The 19,324-nt window shown below is 46.4% G+C and overlaps 1 protein-coding gene across 2 annotated transcripts in view; it reads left to right on the top strand.

Annotated features, from left to right (window-relative positions):
• Positions 1-19,324, top strand: part of VOPP1 (VOPP1 WW domain binding protein) — a 57,255-nt gene that overhangs the window by 8,304 nt on the left and 29,627 nt on the right. The gene's annotated exons all lie outside the window — the stretch shown is intronic.

Below are 19,324 nucleotides of genomic sequence, written 5' to 3'. Positions count from 1 at the left end.
GAGTGTGATAGTATGTGAAAGGGTGTGTGAGGAAGTGTGTGTGTGTGTATGAAGGAGTGTGTGTGTGACAAAGTGTATGTGTGAGGGTGTGTGTGTATACGAGAGGGAGTGTATGTGTGAGGGAGCGTGTATTGGGGAAGTGTGTGTATGAGGGAGCATGTGAGGAAGTGTGTGTGTGTGTGAGAAGGAGCATGTGAGAGGGAACGTTATGTGTGAGGGAGCATGTATATGGGGGAGTATGTGTATGTATGAGGGAGCATGTGAGGAAGTGTGTGTGTGTGTGTGTGTGTGTGAGAAGGAGCATGTGAGAGGGAGCGTTATGTGTGAGGGAGCATGTATATGGGGGAGTATGTGTATGTATGAGGGAGCATGTGAGGAAGTGTGCATGAGGAAGTGCATTTGTGAGGGAGTGTGTGTGCGTGTGCATGTGTGTGTGTGTGTGTGAGTGTGAAAGAGAGAGAGAGAGAGTGAGGGTGGATAGAATCTCCTTTGTGGAAGGTTGTAATTCCTCTTTCCTTTAATTGTGTAGAAAGAAGCTAGGTGAATGTGAGTTAAGTGCAACAAGGTCCCTATAGCCTTAGTTTTTTTTTTTTTTTTTTTTTAAGATTCATTTATTTATTTGAAAGAATTACACAGAGAAAGAAGGAAATGCAGAGAGAGAGAGAGAGAATCTTCCATCTGCTGGTTCACTCCCCAATTGACTGCAACAGCGGGAGCTGCGCCAATACGAAGCTTCTTCTGGGTCTCCCAACACGGGTGCAGGGGGCCAAGGACTTGAGCCATCTTCCACTGCTTTCCTAGGCCATAGCAGAGAGCTAGATTGGAAGTGGAGCAGCCGGGACTCGAACCGGCACCCATATGGGATGCCTGCACTGCAGGCCATGGCTTTATCTGCTACACCACAGTGCTGACCCCGCCCTTAGATATTTTTAAAGCTATAGTATCCCTTAGATAAAATCTCTTCAACCTCAGCTCTTTTTCCTTCAAGGTAAATTAAGCCATCCAAATTCCTTAGAATCTTTTCAGAAACCCTGTTTTGCATTGTCCTTTTTTACTTATTTCTAATCTTTTTCCTTTTGAATCCTTTCCTCTAGCTCAGAGATAGTAAAAATTTTTGTTTGCATATTGCCCATGGGCTCTGGAGGTGTCAGGATCACATGCAGGAAGTGGTGGAGCACAGTCAGATAGGAAAGTGTCACCACTCAGGTCTAGCTGACTTACCGTGGGTTTTTGATTTTTCACAAAAAGTTGTACATCTAAGTTTTTGTGTAAAGTTTCCATATTGTAAAATGGTTGTGTGCCAAACAGAACACATCTGTGGGGGCCTAGCTGGAGATTACCATTCCCTCCTCTGTTTCCAGAAGCCTGTCAACTTTTAATTGTGGAATACTTTTGTATCCACAGGTGCATTGCAGGGCTACCACAGATTTCCTGTACACCTCGTAGTGAACACCCTACATTGCGCTGTTGCATTTGCCTAAGAGGGACTCCAACATGAGTATATTTATGACTGTTAATGAAACTCTAGGTTTTACTTGGATTGCGTAGATTTATCTACTGGTGCCCTTTTTTTCTGTTCTAGGACATAGCCAGGGCGCCATATTGAATTTAGAAATAATTTGGTTTTGCTAGAATTTCTTGCTTTTTACCCCCTCATGGTCTTTAGGGTGTACCATTGTGCCTTTCCCTTTAGTTATTTTTGTACAACCATTTGTAAGTAACTGAGCTCCCTGAGGATTGTATTTTCACTTGTGGTCTATGTTCCACTCTCCCCTCCTCAGAGTGCCATGAACTCTACATTGTTCACCATTAATGTCATTGGCCTGTGGCACAAGCCCAGAGGGATACCCAATGAGAATCTGAACTGTTTGACAGATCAGTATATTAAATCCACTGAACTTTTGAAAACAGGAGCCTCAACTCCACCTGCCCCACGATGACCAATCTTCCAGTTCAGAAGGGCTCTAATTGCTTTACATTCTTCCCAACACTTGTTATTATCTGTGTTTTTTATTATTATTATTATGGCCATTCTAGTGCTGTCATTAAATGCTGTCTTCTGTGGCTTCCACCTACAATTTCCTAGTGACTGATGATGTTGCACATCTTTTATGTTTCACTATTTGAGTGTTTTTGTTGGAGAAATGTCCATTCAAATCCTTTGGCCATTAAAAAAAAACGAGGTATATTGAGTTACATAATTCACATGCTATAATGTGAATATATAGTGAACTGTGTTGAGATACAGTTTACCCATTTTGGAGCAAAAACTCTGTGGCTTTTAATATATTCAGATCATACTAATAACACCACAATCACAAGTGTATTTATTAGCAGCTGTTCCTTTGCTCACTGGAAAGGAATGTCCTTCCTTCCTTCCTTGCTTCCTTGCTTCCTTCCTTCCTTCCTTTTATTTAAGATTTTGTATATTTGAGAGGCAGAGTTATAGAAAGAGGGAGAAAAAGGGAGAGGTCTTCCATCCACTGATTAATTCCCCAAATGGCTGTAATGGCTGGAGCTGAGCCAATCCGAAGCCAGGAGCTTCTTCTGGGTCTCCCACATGAGTGCAGGGACCCAAGGGCTTGGGCCATCTTCTTCTGCTTTCCCAGGCCATAGCAGAGAGTTGGATCAGAAGAGGGGCAGCTGGGACATGAACTGGAGTCCGTATGGGATGCCAGCACCAGAGGCAGAGGCTTAGCCTATTACACCATAGTGCCAGCCTGGGAATGTCTTTTTTAATCATTGAGTGGTAAGACTTCCTTAGACAAGTCCCTTATCAGCTGTGTGGCTGGCAAATAGTTTTTCCCTGTTCTGTAGGTTGTGTTTTTACTCTCTTGTGGTATTGTTTGCAGCCTGAAAGTTTTAAGTTTTGAGGTAGTCCAATCTATCAGTTTTGTTCTTTTGCTACTTTTGCATTTGGTGTCATGTCTTTCTAATTGTATTTATTTTTTTAATTTTTTTTTTTTTTAATTTTTGACAGGCAGAGTGGACAGTAGAGGGAGACAGAGAGAAAGGTCTTCCTTTTTGCCGTTGGTTCACCCTCCAATGGCCGCCGCGGTAGGCGCGCTGCGGCCGGTGCACCGCGCTGTTCCGATGGCAGGAGCCAGGTGCTTATCCTGGTCTCCCATGGGATGCAGGGCCCAAGCACTTGGACCATCCTCCACTGCACTCCCTGGCCACAGCAGAGAGCTGGCCTGGAAGAGGGGCAACCGGGACAGGGTCGGTGCCCCGACCGGGACTAGAACCCGGTGTGCCGGTGCCGCAAGGCGGAGGATTAGCCTGTTAGGCCACGGCGCCGGCAGATAATTGTATTTTATTTTTAAAAATTTTTATTAGAGACAGATATATAAAGAGCACTCCTATCTTCTGTTCACTCCCCAGATGCCCACAATGGCCCCAGGCCCGGCTGGGCAGCTGAAACCAGGAGCTGGGAACTCTCAATACAGTTTTCCCATGAGGGTGGCAGGACTCCAGTTACTTGAGCCATCGCCTGCTGCCTTATGGGGTTTACATTTAGCAGGAAGCTGGAGTCAGGAGCTGAGCAGAGCATTGAATCCAGGCACTCTGATATGGGGCATGAATGTCTTAACTGGTGTCTTAATCAGTAGGCCAAATGCCTGCCCATTCATAGATCTCTACTCAGTGTTTATTTCTAGAAGCTGCTTCAGACTCTTTGGAGTATAAGCCAGACATAAAATAAAGCAGGCTGTGTAATGGTGGCATCGACTCTGCCCTAGTGTCCTATTGATGGTGAACTATCTTTGTGGGGGTAGAAACTGGCACTTCTGCACTTGCTCTTAAGCTGAGAGGCTCCATGGGGTCCATCACTGGTGGAGGCACAGCACTTCTGCCACTGCTGTGATGGGGGCATTTGGCCGTCTTCCTTCATACAGGTGCATATTTAACTTCTGTTTTTGGTATGTCCTGGATGGGCAGCAGTTAACCTTTAAGTTAACCTTTAAGTTAACTCAATTAACCTTTAAGGCTGCTTCAGTGTCTGGGCATCTCCCCAAAGCGTGGCTGTTCCCATGTGCAAAGAGGGGCTGAGGTGACATCATAGACACTTGATCTCACAAATAGTTCTGGGCCATTCAAGCACAAGAACCATGGAGATAATTTATTTTATGATTTAAACAGAAATATGTTTGCTTTTTAGCCAGGGGGCTTAGCCAACATTTATACCATCGTTTTTGGGAGTAAATGAGCCCTAAGTTCTTTTTTTTTTTTTTTTTTTTTTTGACAGAGTGGAGAGTGAGAGAGAGAGAGACAGAGAGAAAGGTCTTCCTTTGCCATTGGTTCACCCTCCAATGGCCGCTGCGGCCGGCACACCTCACTGATCCGAAGCCAGGAGCCAGGTGCTTCTCCTGGTCTCCCATGCGGTGCAGGGCCCAAGGACTTGGGCCATCCTCCACTGCCTTCCCGGGCCATAGCAGAGAGCTGGCCTGGAAGAGGGGCAACCAGGATAGAATCCGGCGCCCCAATCAGGACTAGAACCCGGTGTGCTGGCGCCACAAGGCAGAGGATTAGCCTGTTAAGCCACGGCGCCGGCTAGCCCTAAGTTCTAAATGAAGCTGGAGATACATTTTTGTTCTTTTGTTAGTGTTCTTTTCAGTAGCTATTGCAATACATTGCAGCCTGTGTGTGTGACATAGATATGTTATACAACAAATGCTCATATACATATACACGTGTGTATGTACATATATAGTGTGATTTAAATACATTATACAGGTGTGCATATACATACAACCATATGCATATACACATATGTGTACGTTATAAATATATTATGTATACATACACACATTTATTGTGTGTATATGCATGTGTGTGATGTAGATGTAGTATATATACATGTATACATGTGTATGTGCATGGGTGACATAAGTACATTAATAACCACACATGTTTACATACATGTATGTGACAGTGTATAACAAAACCACATAAATACGTGTGCATACATACATGTGAAAATGTGTATACAGTGTACTCAGTAGTTACTGTCTGTGTTGTTGGTTCAGCAACTATGTGTGGCGTCTGTCCATGGCTGGAAGCATAGTACCCGTGACTCTCTCTTCCCTGTAGACCTCACATTTGCAGGGACCAGTGTGAATACCTTCCAGGCCAGAATTTGTGTCAGGCAGTGGGCCTGTGATGATCCAGCTGTGAATTATTCAGATTTTTTGTTTCTTGTCCTTTCAGCTTCACATTTGGCTGTTTCACAGCTCATTGGTTTTGTTTTAAGGGAGACATTGAATTCATTTTTTTTTGAAAAGGGTGAATGCCCATTCAAATCGCATTCTTAAATCATCTGGGGATTTCCCTTGTGTTGGTCTTCTTATTTCCATAGATAATTGATTTGATGGTTTTAAGTTTTTAAACAAGATGAATACATGTACATGGTTAAAGCAGTGAAAGACAACGTGGGCCTCACTCTCTCCCATACTGTTCTCTGCAGAGGTAACTGCTATTTCCTGTGCAGCCCTCTGAATTTTTTTTAATTACTATATTCAAGTATTTTGCTAAGGGTGTGCAGATGTGACTGTAATATATACAATGTTTGTGGGTTGCTTTTTTTTCTGACAGGCAGAGTTGGACAGTGAGAGAGAGAGAGAAAGAAAAGTTTTCCTTCCGTTGGTTCATCCCCCAAATGGCCGCTGAGGCTGCTGCTCTGCGCCGCTCCGAAGCCAGGAGCCAGGTGCTTCTCCTGGTCTCCCATGTGGTTGCAGGGCCCAAGCACTTGGGCCACCCTCCACTGCACTCCCGGGCCACAGCAGAGAGCTGGACTGGAAGAGGAGCAACTGGGACAGAACCCGGTGCCCCAACTGGGCCTAGAACCCAGGGTGCCGGCGCTGCAGGCGGAGGATTAGCCAAGTGAGCCACAGCGCCGGCCTGTTTTTTGTTTTTGTTTTTGTTTTTTTGATTTGGAGATATTGCTTGGAGATATTTTCCTATCAACTGTGCAAACTCACTGCATTTTCCTTGGAGTTACGGAATGTTTTGTTCCTTATTGTATGAATGTCTGACTCATTTTAAGCTTCTGTCTCTTGACAGATAGTTATGAGGTTTCTAGCCTTTTGCAAATGTGTTATCTTATGTTCCTGTGTGGGTTTGAGTTGATGGATTATTAGGCTTGTGATTAAACCATTAAGGTTTAATTAAACCATGTGATTAAACCATTTAAGCCACTTGTGTGACTTGGGTTGTAGGATGGTTCAATGTGTGTGATGTGGTTGTAGCCTGGCAGAACAGGCTGAGTTCCTCAGATCTTGAGAAGGTATTTGAGCACTGATTTAAGAAAGAACCTAAGCATGTTATCTGTGTCAGGTATACATCCAGATACAGTGCTGGGCTTTGTGCAGCTTTGCGTTGCTTGGGATTTGCAGGCTGGAAGGACCCTGCTAAATCCTACACTGAGAAGCATGCTTAGAGAGACATTGAATTTCTGTTCTGATCTCTCTCAGTACCCTGTGCTCCTAATTTCTCTGTCCTTGCTGCATTAGATATTCCTGGGTTTTAATCATCCCACATAAAGCAATTGGGGCGAGTTTCTTCCTTTTGGAGTTGGGAGAGGTGCAGCTAGGTTTGCAACCCTGCCTGTGAGTTGAGAATTTAATCTCTCAATGAGGCATTGAGGTCCCTGGGGTGGCCTGCACCCTGGGCTCTTGGAGCTCACTAAGCTTTGCCCTCTTTTGTTTGTGTAATTGATCCAAGTAAGATAAAGTTGCATTCAGAAGAGAGGGTTTTGTGACTTCTGGCAGGGGGAAACCAGGATGCATGGGGGCACCTGTAGATTTAACAGTGAGTGTTGATGTGTTATGCCAAGCCCTTCATTCTTGTGTCTAACAAAGCCTATGTAGCCCCCTGAGCATGGTGGAGTCTCCTGAGAAGTTAGGAGGGCAGGTGCACGGTCAGCAGCCACCCAGCCAGGCCTCCTGCAGCTGTACGTCTTGGTGGGTGCTGACTGGGATGGTGGGGGGTTCTGGGACTGTCCCAACCTGGAGCTCATCTGTCCCTTTGGCACAGGTTGGCACTTGAATCTTTCTTGTGTTCCTCCTCCCTCACCATGCACTCACTGGCTCTCTGCCCACCTGACCCCTGATGCTGGCAAGGTTGACCTCCATGATGGGGAGGCAAGAGAGAGAGCTTGGCCATGTGGATGGAGTGGACAGAATAGGAGGAACTAGGGACAGCACTGGGCTGTTATGAAGGAATGGGCAGTGTTGCTGGTCTCTGAAATCAAAAGGATTGCAGTAGGCTTGGTTCCCAGTTCTGGAGGTGTCTGGTGGGGGAGGTTCGTGGCATCTGGTCAGGATTCTAGCTGCAGGAGAGAACCCTGCACAGTGTTGTATTCTGGCATTCTCTCATACTCAGGTCACCTGCATAAGGGCTCTAGCCGGAGAAGTGATGTGGGGAATTGTTATTTATTTATTTATTTTTGACAGGCAGAGTTAGTCGGAGAGAGAAACAAAGTTCTTCCTTCCATTGGTTCACACCCCCCCCAAAATGGCCGCTACAGCCGGCACGCTGTGCCGATCTGAAGCCAGGAGCCAGGTGCTTCCTCCTGGTCTCCCATGCAGGTGTAGGGCCCAAGCACTTAGGCCATCCTCCACTGCACTCCGAGGCCACAGCAGAGAGCTCGACTGGAAGAGGAGCAACCGGGACTAGAGCCCAGGGTACTGGTGCCACAGGCGAAGGATTAGCCTAGTGAGCCCTGGCGCCAGCCAGATGTGGGGAGTTGTTGACAGCTGCATGGCCCAGCAAGAACTGGGCATCCTGGGGTGAGCTCAAAATCAGAAACCCTGGCCAATGCAGAGAAAATGCCATTTGTTTGCCTCCAGTCACAGGGAGACTTTGTGCAGCCTGACCTCCTCACTCAGCTGCTCGGCAGGGGAACTGAGAATTGGTGCAGCCACAGGCTCCCGTCGCCAGACCATGCACTGGCTAAGACTGGAGGGTGCAGAAAATTGGATGAAGCAACAAGTGATTGTCTTTTGACAGCTGAGCCCACCAATAGAATTTGAATATTTGAACTAGAACCCAAGGAACATTGCCTATTTGACATTTGTGGAAATGTCAGTCATTGGCTTGTATTTGCATTTCACTCTGCCACCACATTGCCTTCCTTTCCTCTCTCCATCCTCCACTCCCTTAAAAGATGGTTTTCACCATAGATTTTAATAAGCAAGCCACAGTGGAGCTGAAGGATCCAGGAAACAGCTGTAAGAAATTGCTGATTTCCCCTCTCCCCCTCCTCCTACCCTGAAACAGGTTGTTTTGGGCAGAAGAAGCCATTGCTGCTTATGGCTCTTGAAGACCTGTGTTGTGTTGAGTCCTGAGCTCTGACATCTCCTTCCTGTGGGGTCTCATTCACATGCCCATTCACTTCACCCACGTGCTCTGCAGGAAAGAAGAAAAGAAGGAAAAAGTCGTTGGGGTGGGGGCGGTCAGATCTGTGTTGAGAGGCAAGATTAGGGAGTTGTGCTTATGAGGTACTTTGGTGTAGCTCTAAGTCAGAGGTGGGTGGAGAAAGGCCCCCAGGCTCTGCTTAAGAGGTTTCCGGTGCAGATTTCTTTTATTCTCCAGTCACATGGATGTGTCCCGGAATCCCATGTGGGAGAGTAAGGGAAGGTGAGTAGAAGCCAACACCCAACCCAACTCACTGTGACTGTGGGATGTTCTCAAAGGAGGAATGCGGGGCCCAACTTGGCTTGATGGGTTGGAGGTGGGCAGCAGGGTCCTAGGTAGATTCATGTTTGGGAAGAAACCCATATTTAAGTTGAGGTCTGAGGAATGAAATTAGGGTAGGGTACACTGGGATTGGCAGGGGGATGGCCTGGAAATTGAAAACCTAGTACAGGACTTTGTGGGGACAGAAAAAGCCTGGAGGTGGTTGGCATGAGATGAGACATGGCCTCGTCTCCTAGGAGCCCTGGGTGGCTGGGGAGGCATCTGACAGGGCAGTGGGAGAATCAGGTTTGAGATTTCAAGACAGTGCTTTGACAGGTTACAGGTGATTTTAGTATTATACATTACATGTATATGTATAGTAATCACATTAACACCATATTAGTGACTGAGGTCAGACAGGGATTTAGGATTAAGATGAACACTGTATCCACGAGTGTGTCCCTGTTCTTGTTTATTCTACATCTAACCCCCTTTCGGAGTTTCCCTTTGGGGAATCCCCTGGGTGGGTAGAGGAAAGGGTCCTTGGGTCAGCAGAGCCCCTCCTGTCTGCAGAAGTTGGCCTCAGTAGTTTCTAGGCAGCTCAAGACAAGGTTCTCATGGTTGCTGCCACCTTCTTCTTGGTGGCTGAAAGCAGAAGGATGACACATGATCAATCTGTGATCCTGATCCTTGAGGCTGCCTCAGAATAGGGTTTCTCTTTCCTTGTTCTAGGAAATCTGAATGAAGGAGCATTCTAAGCCCTTGACTGTGGGAGCTGGTGACCTTCCCCCTTTTTTTTTTTTTTTTTTTTTTGACAGGCAGAGTGGACAGTGAGAGAGAGACAGAGAGAAAGGTCTTCCTTTTTCTGTTGGTTCACCCCCCAATGGCCACTCCAGCGGCGTGCTGCAGCCGGTGCACCGTGCTGATCTGAAGCCAGGAGCCAGGCACCTCCTCCTGGTCTCCCATGCGGGTGCAGGGCCCAGGCACTTGGGCCATCCTCCACTGCACTCTGAGGCCACAGCAGAGAGCTGGACTGGAAGAGGAGCAACCAGGACAGAATCCGGCGTCCCGACCGGGACTAGAACCCGGGATGCCAGCGCCACAGGTGGAGAATTAGCCTAGTGAGCTGAGGCACTTGCCAAGTTGGTGACCTTTCCAACAGGAGGCATCATGGGCACTGGAGGGCACAGCCTCTGCACGACAGAGTGATAGTACAGAGCCAGCGTGCGACGTGGAGATGGCAGGTCGCACTAGCCTTAGGAGGAACCCCTGTGAGTTAGGGTTAAACAGAGATGACTGTGGAGATTGTGTTCAGGTTGGAACAGCAGGAAATGAAGACGCTGCCTTGGCACTTACCCTGTGGGTCCTCGCAGTTGCAACTCATACTTTCACAGCACTTTCTCGTGCCTAGGCAATATCTGAAACTAACGTTCATCATTAAATCACTTCTTCATGGGACACACGGTAGGTGACGTTATCAGATCTGATGATCATTTGTATTATCAGAATTGAGGGGGTAGCGGGCAGTGTTTCCTGGTTCCTTCCTGGGAAGAAAGTGGTGGTGGGTTCTGAGGTAGAGAAGAAACCAATTCTGACTCAATTTCTCCTCCTGTATGCACAGTACAGGAGGTGTGTCATTTTCTTTTCTTTCTTTTTTTTTTTTTTTAAGATTTATTTTATTTACTTGAAAGTCAGAGTTATACAGAGAGAGGAGAGGCAGAGAGAGAGAGAGATCTTCCATCCAATGGTTCACTCCCCAGTTGGTCACAACAGCCGGAGCTGCACCGATCCAAAGCCAGGAGCCAGGAGCTTCTTCTGGGTCTCCCACACGGGTCCAGGGGCCCAAGGACTTGGGCCATCTTCTACTGCTTTCCCAGGCCACAGCAGAGAGCTGGATTGGAAGTGGAGCTGGATGGGAAGTCTTGAACAGGCACCTATATGGGATGCCGGCACTTCAGGCCAGGGCGTTTAACCCACTGTGCCAGAGCACCGGCCCTGGTGTGTTGTTTTCTTTCACTAGCAAGGAACCAACTCCACAGCAGCTCCTCTAAGACAACTGAGTTCTGACACTGTCCACACCACAGCCCAGGGACCAGGTCCCTGGGACTGTCCTACTTCAGACCAAGTCATAAGGCAAGGGCTCTGGAGTTTCTGACCTACTGGATACACTCTGGGGTTCCCACCACTGCCTCTTCAAGCTCCAGTTATTTTACATTCATCAGTTTATTATAAATATAACTTAAAGGCTACAAATAAGCATCCAGAGGAAGAGATAGTGTGTGGTGGTGGTGGTGGTGGTGGTGGTGGTGGGTTCTGGGTTTCTGTCCATGGAAGGCAGGGTGCAGCTTCCCAGAACCTGGCTGTGCTCTTGCCGCCTTCTTGCCAGGACACCCTCTGAACCCTGTCCTCTGAATGGACAGGCTGGATGCAGAAACGGTGCAGACTCTTCGGCAGCTCTTTCTGCAGGACCCCCTGGAGTGAGGAGGTCTCAGAATCTGCTGAGTTTCTGTGGCCTACTCTGGGGAGGGAGTTATGGGCCAGGACACATGCAAGAAAACCAGGAAGTATGCACATCATAGTACAGCACAGGCGTGCATGCTCCTGAGCCTGCTGTTCTGCAAGGAGGCAGGCTCTCCTTGGCAAAGCTCTGGGTGCTCTTGGGCTTCCTTTTTGCCCCTGGAAAAGCAGTGAATGACAGCATTGAGGTCTGAGGATGTTGGGAGATTTAATTCCTAATAGCCCATAGAAGGTTATTTTGGGGGAACAGAGGTGAATTCAGTGGTTGCACTTACGCCATTGCATTCTTTTGTCTACGAATGAATTCGTTTTTTTGTTTGTTTTTTGTTTTTTTGACAGGCAGAGTTAGAGAGAGAGAGAGAGAGAAAGGTCTTCCTTTTCCGTTGGTTCACCCACCAAAGGGCTGCTATGGCCGGCGCGCTGCGCCGATCCAAAACCAGGAGCCAGGAGCTTCCTCCTGGTCTCCCATGCGGGTGCAGGGCCTAAGCACTTGGGCCATCCTCCACTGCCTTCCTGGGCCACAGCAGAGAGCTGGCCTGGAAGAGGAGCAACCGGGACAGAACCTGGGGTGCCGGCGCCGCAGGCGGAGGATTAGCCTAGTGAGCCGCGGCACCGGCCTCTAAGAATGAATTTTTTTCCTTGTTGAAATGAAGCACATGTAATATGTCTTAAATTGATTGTATGAAATGAAGATTTTTCATGAAGTTAAGCTTCTTATAAGCAGAGTTTTAATTGCTGGCTACATTCGTTTTGATATAATCTTTCCAGCCTGATACATTGTTTTTCAGAGACTTTGCTCATCTGTTACTTTTTAATTAAACCTTGTTGGTCAATGTTAAAACTTAATTGAGATTTACAAATAAAAGCTGTGAGTTCCATACAGAAAAATTGGACCCTGACTACCAGAAAGTGCATACCTAACAGCTAATTTATTGCCAGTAGTTTGGTTCATATGTTTTCTATTATTTTCTCTCCTATGACATGACAAAAATACACAGTCCTAAATATTGGCTTTTTTATTAGCAAAGTAGTCCATATTAGCATATTTCTTCTCAATCTAATAGTAAACACTTACTGTGTTGTTTTGTGGATATATTACATGTTTATTAACCAAAATTATATTGAAACTATAATTTGAGAAGCTATTTTGAAATATGAGCTTCAGAATTTTATTTTGAAAATTTTGGCCATTTCCAGATTTTTTTTAATGCTGTTCACAATTGTTATCATTTCCTTGGGATGAATGTAAAGGCCCTGCTGAAGTTGCGTACATTTTAGGGATTTTTGAGATGGATTGAAAAATTGTCCTACTGAGACATAATGCTTACTTTCTCAATATGTTGTGATATGTTTTTCCTTCATTCTCAACAATGAATACCAGGGCTTTTTTTAAATCAACTTGATAAATAGAAACTGTACCATTTATACTTTTCATTTATTTGTGTATTAATGAATATTATCTTACAATAGGATTATTGTTCTTTTATGTTTCCTTCAAAAATTCTTGTATATATTTTTCATATTGTAATTATCTTAATGAATTATATAAACTCTTTATTGTTTAAAGATATTTACTTAGCTGTTTTCTGGTATTGTTTGTTTTGATTTGGTTTGTCATTTAGTTAATTCCCATCTGCTGGAGATGTGGTTTGTACCTGCACTGGGGACCTGGGGGACACTGCTGCCTCTATTTCTTTCTTTTTTTTTTTTTTCTTAAAGATTTATTTATTTATTTTGAAAGTCTGAGTTGCAGAGAGAGGGAGAGACAGAGATCCTCCATCCACTGTTTCATTGCCCAGATCTCTACAACGGCCAGCGCTGGGCCAGGCTATCCTGGTTTCCCATGTGGGTGGCAGGAGCCAAAGCACTTGGGCCATATTTGGCTGCTTTCCCAGGCCATTAGCAGGGAGCTAGATCCAAAGTGCAGCAGCGGGGATGCAAACTGACACCCACATGGGATGCTGGGTCACAGGCAGCGGCTTTACCCAGTACACGTCAGCACCAGCCTGGCCCGGCCCAGTGCCTCTCTCTGTTTTGTTGAAAACTATAGCAGATAAAGTAAGCATTCAGAGTAAGTTGTGAGAGCTCATGGAAGTCTCCCCAGATTTGAGATGGGGGCACAATTTGTATCTGAACACCTACATTTCCCTAGAGTCTTCCCAGTCTTGGGGAGTGTTGCTGTGTCTCTGGTCCTTCTTGTTCGCTGTGGTCTCTCTTATGGGACACTGGAGGATCTTCTGTGTCTTAAGGGCTTCTCCATTTTCTTCCCATGCGTAATTACAGTGCTTGTAGGAAGCCTTCCACTTCTACCCCTGAAAAATCAAGATGCTCCCTGACAAACAACATCTCCATAAACCCAAGGAATGAGGAATTAGCACTTAGAGAATAAATTAAAATTCTAATACAGGAATTGAAGGCATGACCACTCCTCTCAGTTGACGTTCAGAGACCTGGAAGTAATTGTCATTCCCTGCATGAATTCCTGTTCGGAGTTGCAGGCTGGCACTGCCCTCCCTCTCTGTGCATGGACCTGGCTGCATCCTGCCAGCTCCCTTTGTTCTCAGTCTGTGTGGAATGTCAAGTGTTCACCTTCACTGGGCTGGAACTTAGCTCAGTCAGCATCTCATTGCCTGTGTGTCAAGTTCAGCTTTTGACGAGCATGAAGGCAGCACTGGGACACAGCAGGGGTCTCTCTCTCTCTGGCCAGCAAGGCAAGACAGCCCCATTGGGTCGATGCTCCTGGGGCGTCTGCCCAATTTGAAACAGATCTTGGGACTTGACCAGGACAGACTGCTGGGCTAAGACTGTTGCCATGACGAAGAAAGCAAGGAGCCCTACAGGTTCCAGGTGTGGCTGAGACTGGTTCTGTCAGCCATTCCTTTGTCTGCTGGTCACCTGAAGATCCCACCGTGTACCCCATAGTCCACCAAAGGACAAAAGATGGAATTGAGACAAAATCCACATTGTTGTGAATATCTGGGACCCTGAGATTCACTCTGTGTGTCCCAGAGTTTGACCGTACCTTGCCCTAACTTGGGATAGGAGAACAGAGCATGTTATCCTGGGCACTCCACATCTAGCACACATAGACACGGAGACCCTGGGTCAGTGTGAGGATTACATGGTGATTAGCAAGGATTTGTGCTGTGGGGCTTATTGCGATCCTGGCTAAATGTGGATAGCTGTACTTAGGCTTGCTCAGGGGCATCTGCAGATATGCTTGTCCTTGAGCAGTCAGCACCGGGGTTCTCCCCAGTGCCGACATCCCACAGACCTTTCCAGGCCCAGCTGTGGAGTCCTGATTCCTTCCTCCTGACGGCAGCCACTTCCTCAGGACCCCACTCGGCTAACACTTACGCTACAACGCTTGGTGATCTCCTCAAGGAGCAGACAGCTGTGTTTATTGTGTTTGTTTATGTTGTACACTTGGAAGAAATGCTGTGTTTTGAGCTCTCTGAGAGCCTGCTGTTTGCCCAGAACCTTGTGTGGGGTCTTAACTGCTGTGGATGCCTGGTCCGTGACAAAAAACACCCAGCCTCTCCCATGAATGTGTTTTCTGGTTACTCAGGCTGTCATTCCTTAAGAAAGTGTGTCCCTGTCTTTGTAAAATGAGTAAGCTTACTTTCAGGTGTGGAAATAAAACCCTAAACTTTGCTTTTTTTCTTCTTAGTTTGTATACAGTTTAAACAGTTTTTGAAGAGAATGTGGTGGGTTTTTTTGGTAATTCTTTTGACTTTAAAAAATACTCAGTTCAAACATCAAATTATGTTAAAAGATGCATTTGGAAAAATCCATTCTTATTCTTGTCTCTTCCACCCTCCCCCTCTTCCCACAGAGTGAAAACATCCATCATTACTGTACATTTCCTGCAATTCTTTTTGTAAACAGCAGAAGCCACATGTACTAAAGGTTGCATACTAAATGCAAATTTTGTGTGTTTTGCTTTTTCAGTATAGTACCTGCTGTGGGAGCACTGCTGTGCATTAACCAGTTCTTGTTGCTGTGTGAAAACAGTGCCATGCAGTAACCGTTTCTTGCTGCTATGTGGCGTCTGTGTGTGGGAGCAGTGCCATGCATTAATCAGTTTTTATTTTAAAAATTCATTTATTTGAAAGGCAATCTTAGAGAGATTGATCTTCTATCTTCTGGTTCACCCCTGAGAAGGCTGCCGTGTCCAGGGCTGGGCCAGACTAAAGCCAGGAGCTTTTTTCCAGGTCTCCCATGTGGGTGCAGGGGCTCAAGACCTTGGGCCATCCTGCGTTGCTTTCCCAGGTGCATTAGCAGGGAGTTGGATCAGAAGTGGAGCAGCTGGGACTGCTCCACCACAATGCTGGCCCCAATTAACCAGTTGCCATGCAACAACCAGTTCTTGCTGCATGGTGTTTGCTGTGTGGGAGCACTGCTGTGCTTCAACTAGATCTTATTGCCCTGTGGTATCCTCTCTGTGCTAGCATTGCCATGCTTTAACCAGTTCTTTTTTTTTTTTTTTTAAGATTTATTTATTTATTTGAGTTACGCAGAGAGAGGAGAGGGAGAGAGAGAGAGAGAGAGAGAGAGAGAGAGAGAGAGAGGTCTTCCATCTGCTGGTTCACTCCCCAGTTGGCTGCAATGGCCAGAGTTAGGCTAATCCAGGAAACAGGAGCTTCTTCCGGGTCTCCCATGCAGATGCAGGGGCCCAAGGACTTGCACCGTCTTCTTCTGCTTTCCCAAGCCATAGCAGAGGGCTGGATTGGAAGTGGAGCAGCTGGATTTGAACGGGCACCCATATGGCACCCATATGCAGGCTATGGCTTTACCTGATACGCCACAGCACTGGCCCCTTAACTAGTTCTTGTTGTGCGGTATCTGCTGTGTGGAGCACTGCCATGCATTAACCAGTTCTTGTTGCTGGGTGGTGTCCTGTGTGGGAGCACTGCTGTGCTTTAATTAGTTCTTGTTGCTATGTGGTATCCTCTGTGGGAGCACCTCCAAGTATTAACAAGCCGCCTCTGCTGGTCATTTGCATTGTCAGGCTTTTCCTGTAAGAAATAATGCCATAGTAAGTAGCTCTGTGGAAATGGAATTGCTTGTATGTAGAGAGATCCTCAGTGCTTAGAGGCAAATACAAGAGTAGGTTTCCAAATATTCCTAAATTTCTTTCCCAACAGACATTTCTGAGTGTTTCAGGGAATTGTGCTATGTGTAACAATTCAGTGCTTATGTATCAATTTTTTTTTTTTTTTTAAGTTTGTATTGCTTGAAAGGAGAGTGACAGGGAGGGAGAGACAGATTTTCCTTCTACCAGTTCAATCCCCAAATGGCTGCAATGGCCGGAACTGGGCCAGGCTGAAGCCAGGAGCCTGGAACCCCATCCAAGTCTCTTACATGGGTGACAGGGTTCCAAGCACTTGGACCATCTTCTGCTGCTTTCCCAAGAGCATTAACAGGGAGCTGGATCAGAAGCAGAGCAGATGGGACTTTAACTGGTGCTCCTGTATGAGATGCCTGCATTGTAGGTGATGGCTTAACTCACTGTGCCACACTGCTGACCCCTCATATCACCTTTTATAGCCTTAAAGCATGCGCACACACACACCCAACATAAGCAGCTGAGCATTTTGTGTTGAGGCAGCTGGGATACCTTTCCAAGGCTGTCATCCTGTGACTGGCAGGCTCTCCATGTCTACCTGCTGTGCTATAGTCTCACCCCAGCACTGGGAGTTGGGGTGGGCACAGGAAATACTCACAGCAGTGTTTGTCAGTCTAAGAGACCCAGTGTTGAGGGTTGATTTTGCCACTTTCAAAACAGGTAACTCTGAGGAGGACACTGCCTAAGTGCTCCAGTGTTTTCACATGTAAGATGGCATGCCTTACACTCATGTGTTCCAGAGATCATGTGAACTGAAAACCGTGAAATGACTTTGGAAGGATGGAAGGAAGAGTGCTTTCTAAACTGCTGCACCTTGGTTGCTGCCCTGGGAGTTAGGGGTATGGTGCTGGAGGACCGGGGCTCCTTGAGTTGGGGAATTCCAGGGAGGAAGCTGTGGAAGCGGGAGCTGCATTCATTTCCAGGCCACCTCTGTGTGCTGGCCCTGTGCGTGAGTCTGTGGTGTCACCCGCAAGAGCAGCCAGGGCTGCAGGAGGCTGCAGGCTGCAAGTCTAGGGCTCCTGGTATCTGGAGAGATTCTAGATTGTGTGGAGCTTGCATTGGTGCCAGGAGGGTTTGCAACTGTCTGGTAGAGGTGGAGAGTAAAGAAGCGTTTAAACGCTACAGGGAAGAAAGACCTGTTTTTTCCTCTGGTCATCGCAGAAAACTACAGAGGCCAATTGTAATTGGGGCAAAGGAGACTTTAATGAAATGAGTTGAATCATGGGTCATAGAGGCCTGAAATTGCCCTTTCTTGCCAAAATACATTGATTTCTTCAGCAATCTGAGTGTCATTTATTTTTATTTTATTTATTTGAGAGGTAGAATTATAGACAGAGGGAAAGACAGAGATAGAGCTCTTCTGTCCACTAATTCATTCCCCAGATAGCTGCAGCGGCAGGAGCTGAACTGACCTGAAGCCAGGAGCTTTTTCTAGGTCTTCCACGTGGGTGTAGGGGCCCAAGCACTTGGGCCATCTACTGCTTTCCCAGGCCATAAGCAGAGAGCTGGATCGGAAGAGGAGCAGCTGGACACAAAGCGGCGTCCATCTGGGATGCTGGAACCACAGGCGGGGGCCTAGCCTGTTACACCATTGAGCTTCATTTCTTGAACTGAGCATGAGCTTACCTGGTCTAAATTAAATCTTTTTCCATTAATAAAAAGTGGTCACTTTGCTTCTGACATTCAGTATGCTTCTGAATGTCTTGAAATACATTCCAGAAATCCTGTTGTCATGGGCTGTTTTCATAGCCCAGTGTAATAGGTACCACGTGCAGTTGGCTGCTGCTGGAAATATGTCCATTTCTAAGATGTTGTGGCTGTGGAGCAGATTGTGGTCAGCTCCTCTCCTGCCTTGAGGGAGGGGCCTGGGCAGGACAGTGAGCCCTTCCTTTTCCAAAGAAAGCTTTGTTTTTGCTGTTCCTCTGCTGGTGCTCCTGCACTGTAATATTTGAGGATTTTCTTACATACAGGGAGGCAGGAAGCTGTGCATTTACATGAAAGGTGGTGGCGTGAGTAGAGTAATCTTAGCAAAGCCTAGTTCAGACGGTCAGAGCATTTCTGCTGCAAGGTCTGCCCAGCACGTGGTGACCTTGACTCCCTTGGGAAGCTCAGGGGAGGCTCCCTTGCCTCTCCTCCCTCCTGCCCAGTCTCTTCCCACAAGTGAGGGGACTCTGGAGTTCTGACTTATGGCCTCTGACACACACCATCCTCACTGCAGCTCTAATGGGGATTAAACAGGGCTTTTGGGACATTTTAAGATACAAAGGTCTAGAAATGTTATAAGTGTGGGAGAAGTCTTTCAAAAACAGCATCTGGGGCAAAATGGAAATCTTTGTATTACTTTTTTTTCCCCATGTGTTCTTTAGTAATCTGAAGTATGAGAGGTCTTCAAAAAGTTCATGGAAATGCATATTTAGAGAATCAGCATAGATTTCAAAATTTTTTTGTACCAAAACAAATGTATTTTCATGATATTTTCCCACAGACTTTTTTTAAAGACTTATTTATTTAGAAAGTCAGTTACAGAGACACACAGAGAGAGACAGAGATAAGAGAGATCTTCCATCTGCTGGCACACTCCCTAGATGGCCACAATAACCGAGGCTGAAGCCAGGAGCCAGGAGCTTCATCCAGATCTACCACATGGGTGGCAGGGGCCCAAGCACTTGGGCCGTCTTCCGCTACTTTCTCAGTCCATTATCAGGGAGCTTGATTGGAAGTGGAGCAGCCAGGGAAGTGGAGCACCCATATATGATGCTGGTTTCACAGGTGGTGGCTTTACCTGATGCGCCACAACATTGGCCCCTCTCACAAACTTTCTAAAGTACTCTCATATCCTACCATGTAAATTTTAATAAGTGAATTATCTTTTTTGCCTTTTTAATGAAATGGTTATCGTCTATTTTAAATTTTATATATTTTTCTTTTTAACATTTATACAATTTTGGGAGGCATAGAGACGGGAAAGAATCAGAACTCCCACCTGCTGGTTCACTCCTCAGATGC

This window comes from Lepus europaeus, chromosome 20 (assembly GCF_033115175.1).
Source record: "Lepus europaeus isolate LE1 chromosome 20, mLepTim1.pri, whole genome shotgun sequence".
Taxonomy (NCBI): Eukaryota; Metazoa; Chordata; class Mammalia; order Lagomorpha; family Leporidae; genus Lepus; species Lepus europaeus.
The sequence above is the reverse complement of the archived record's forward strand: the minus strand, read 5'-3'. Positions and strand labels throughout refer to the sequence as shown.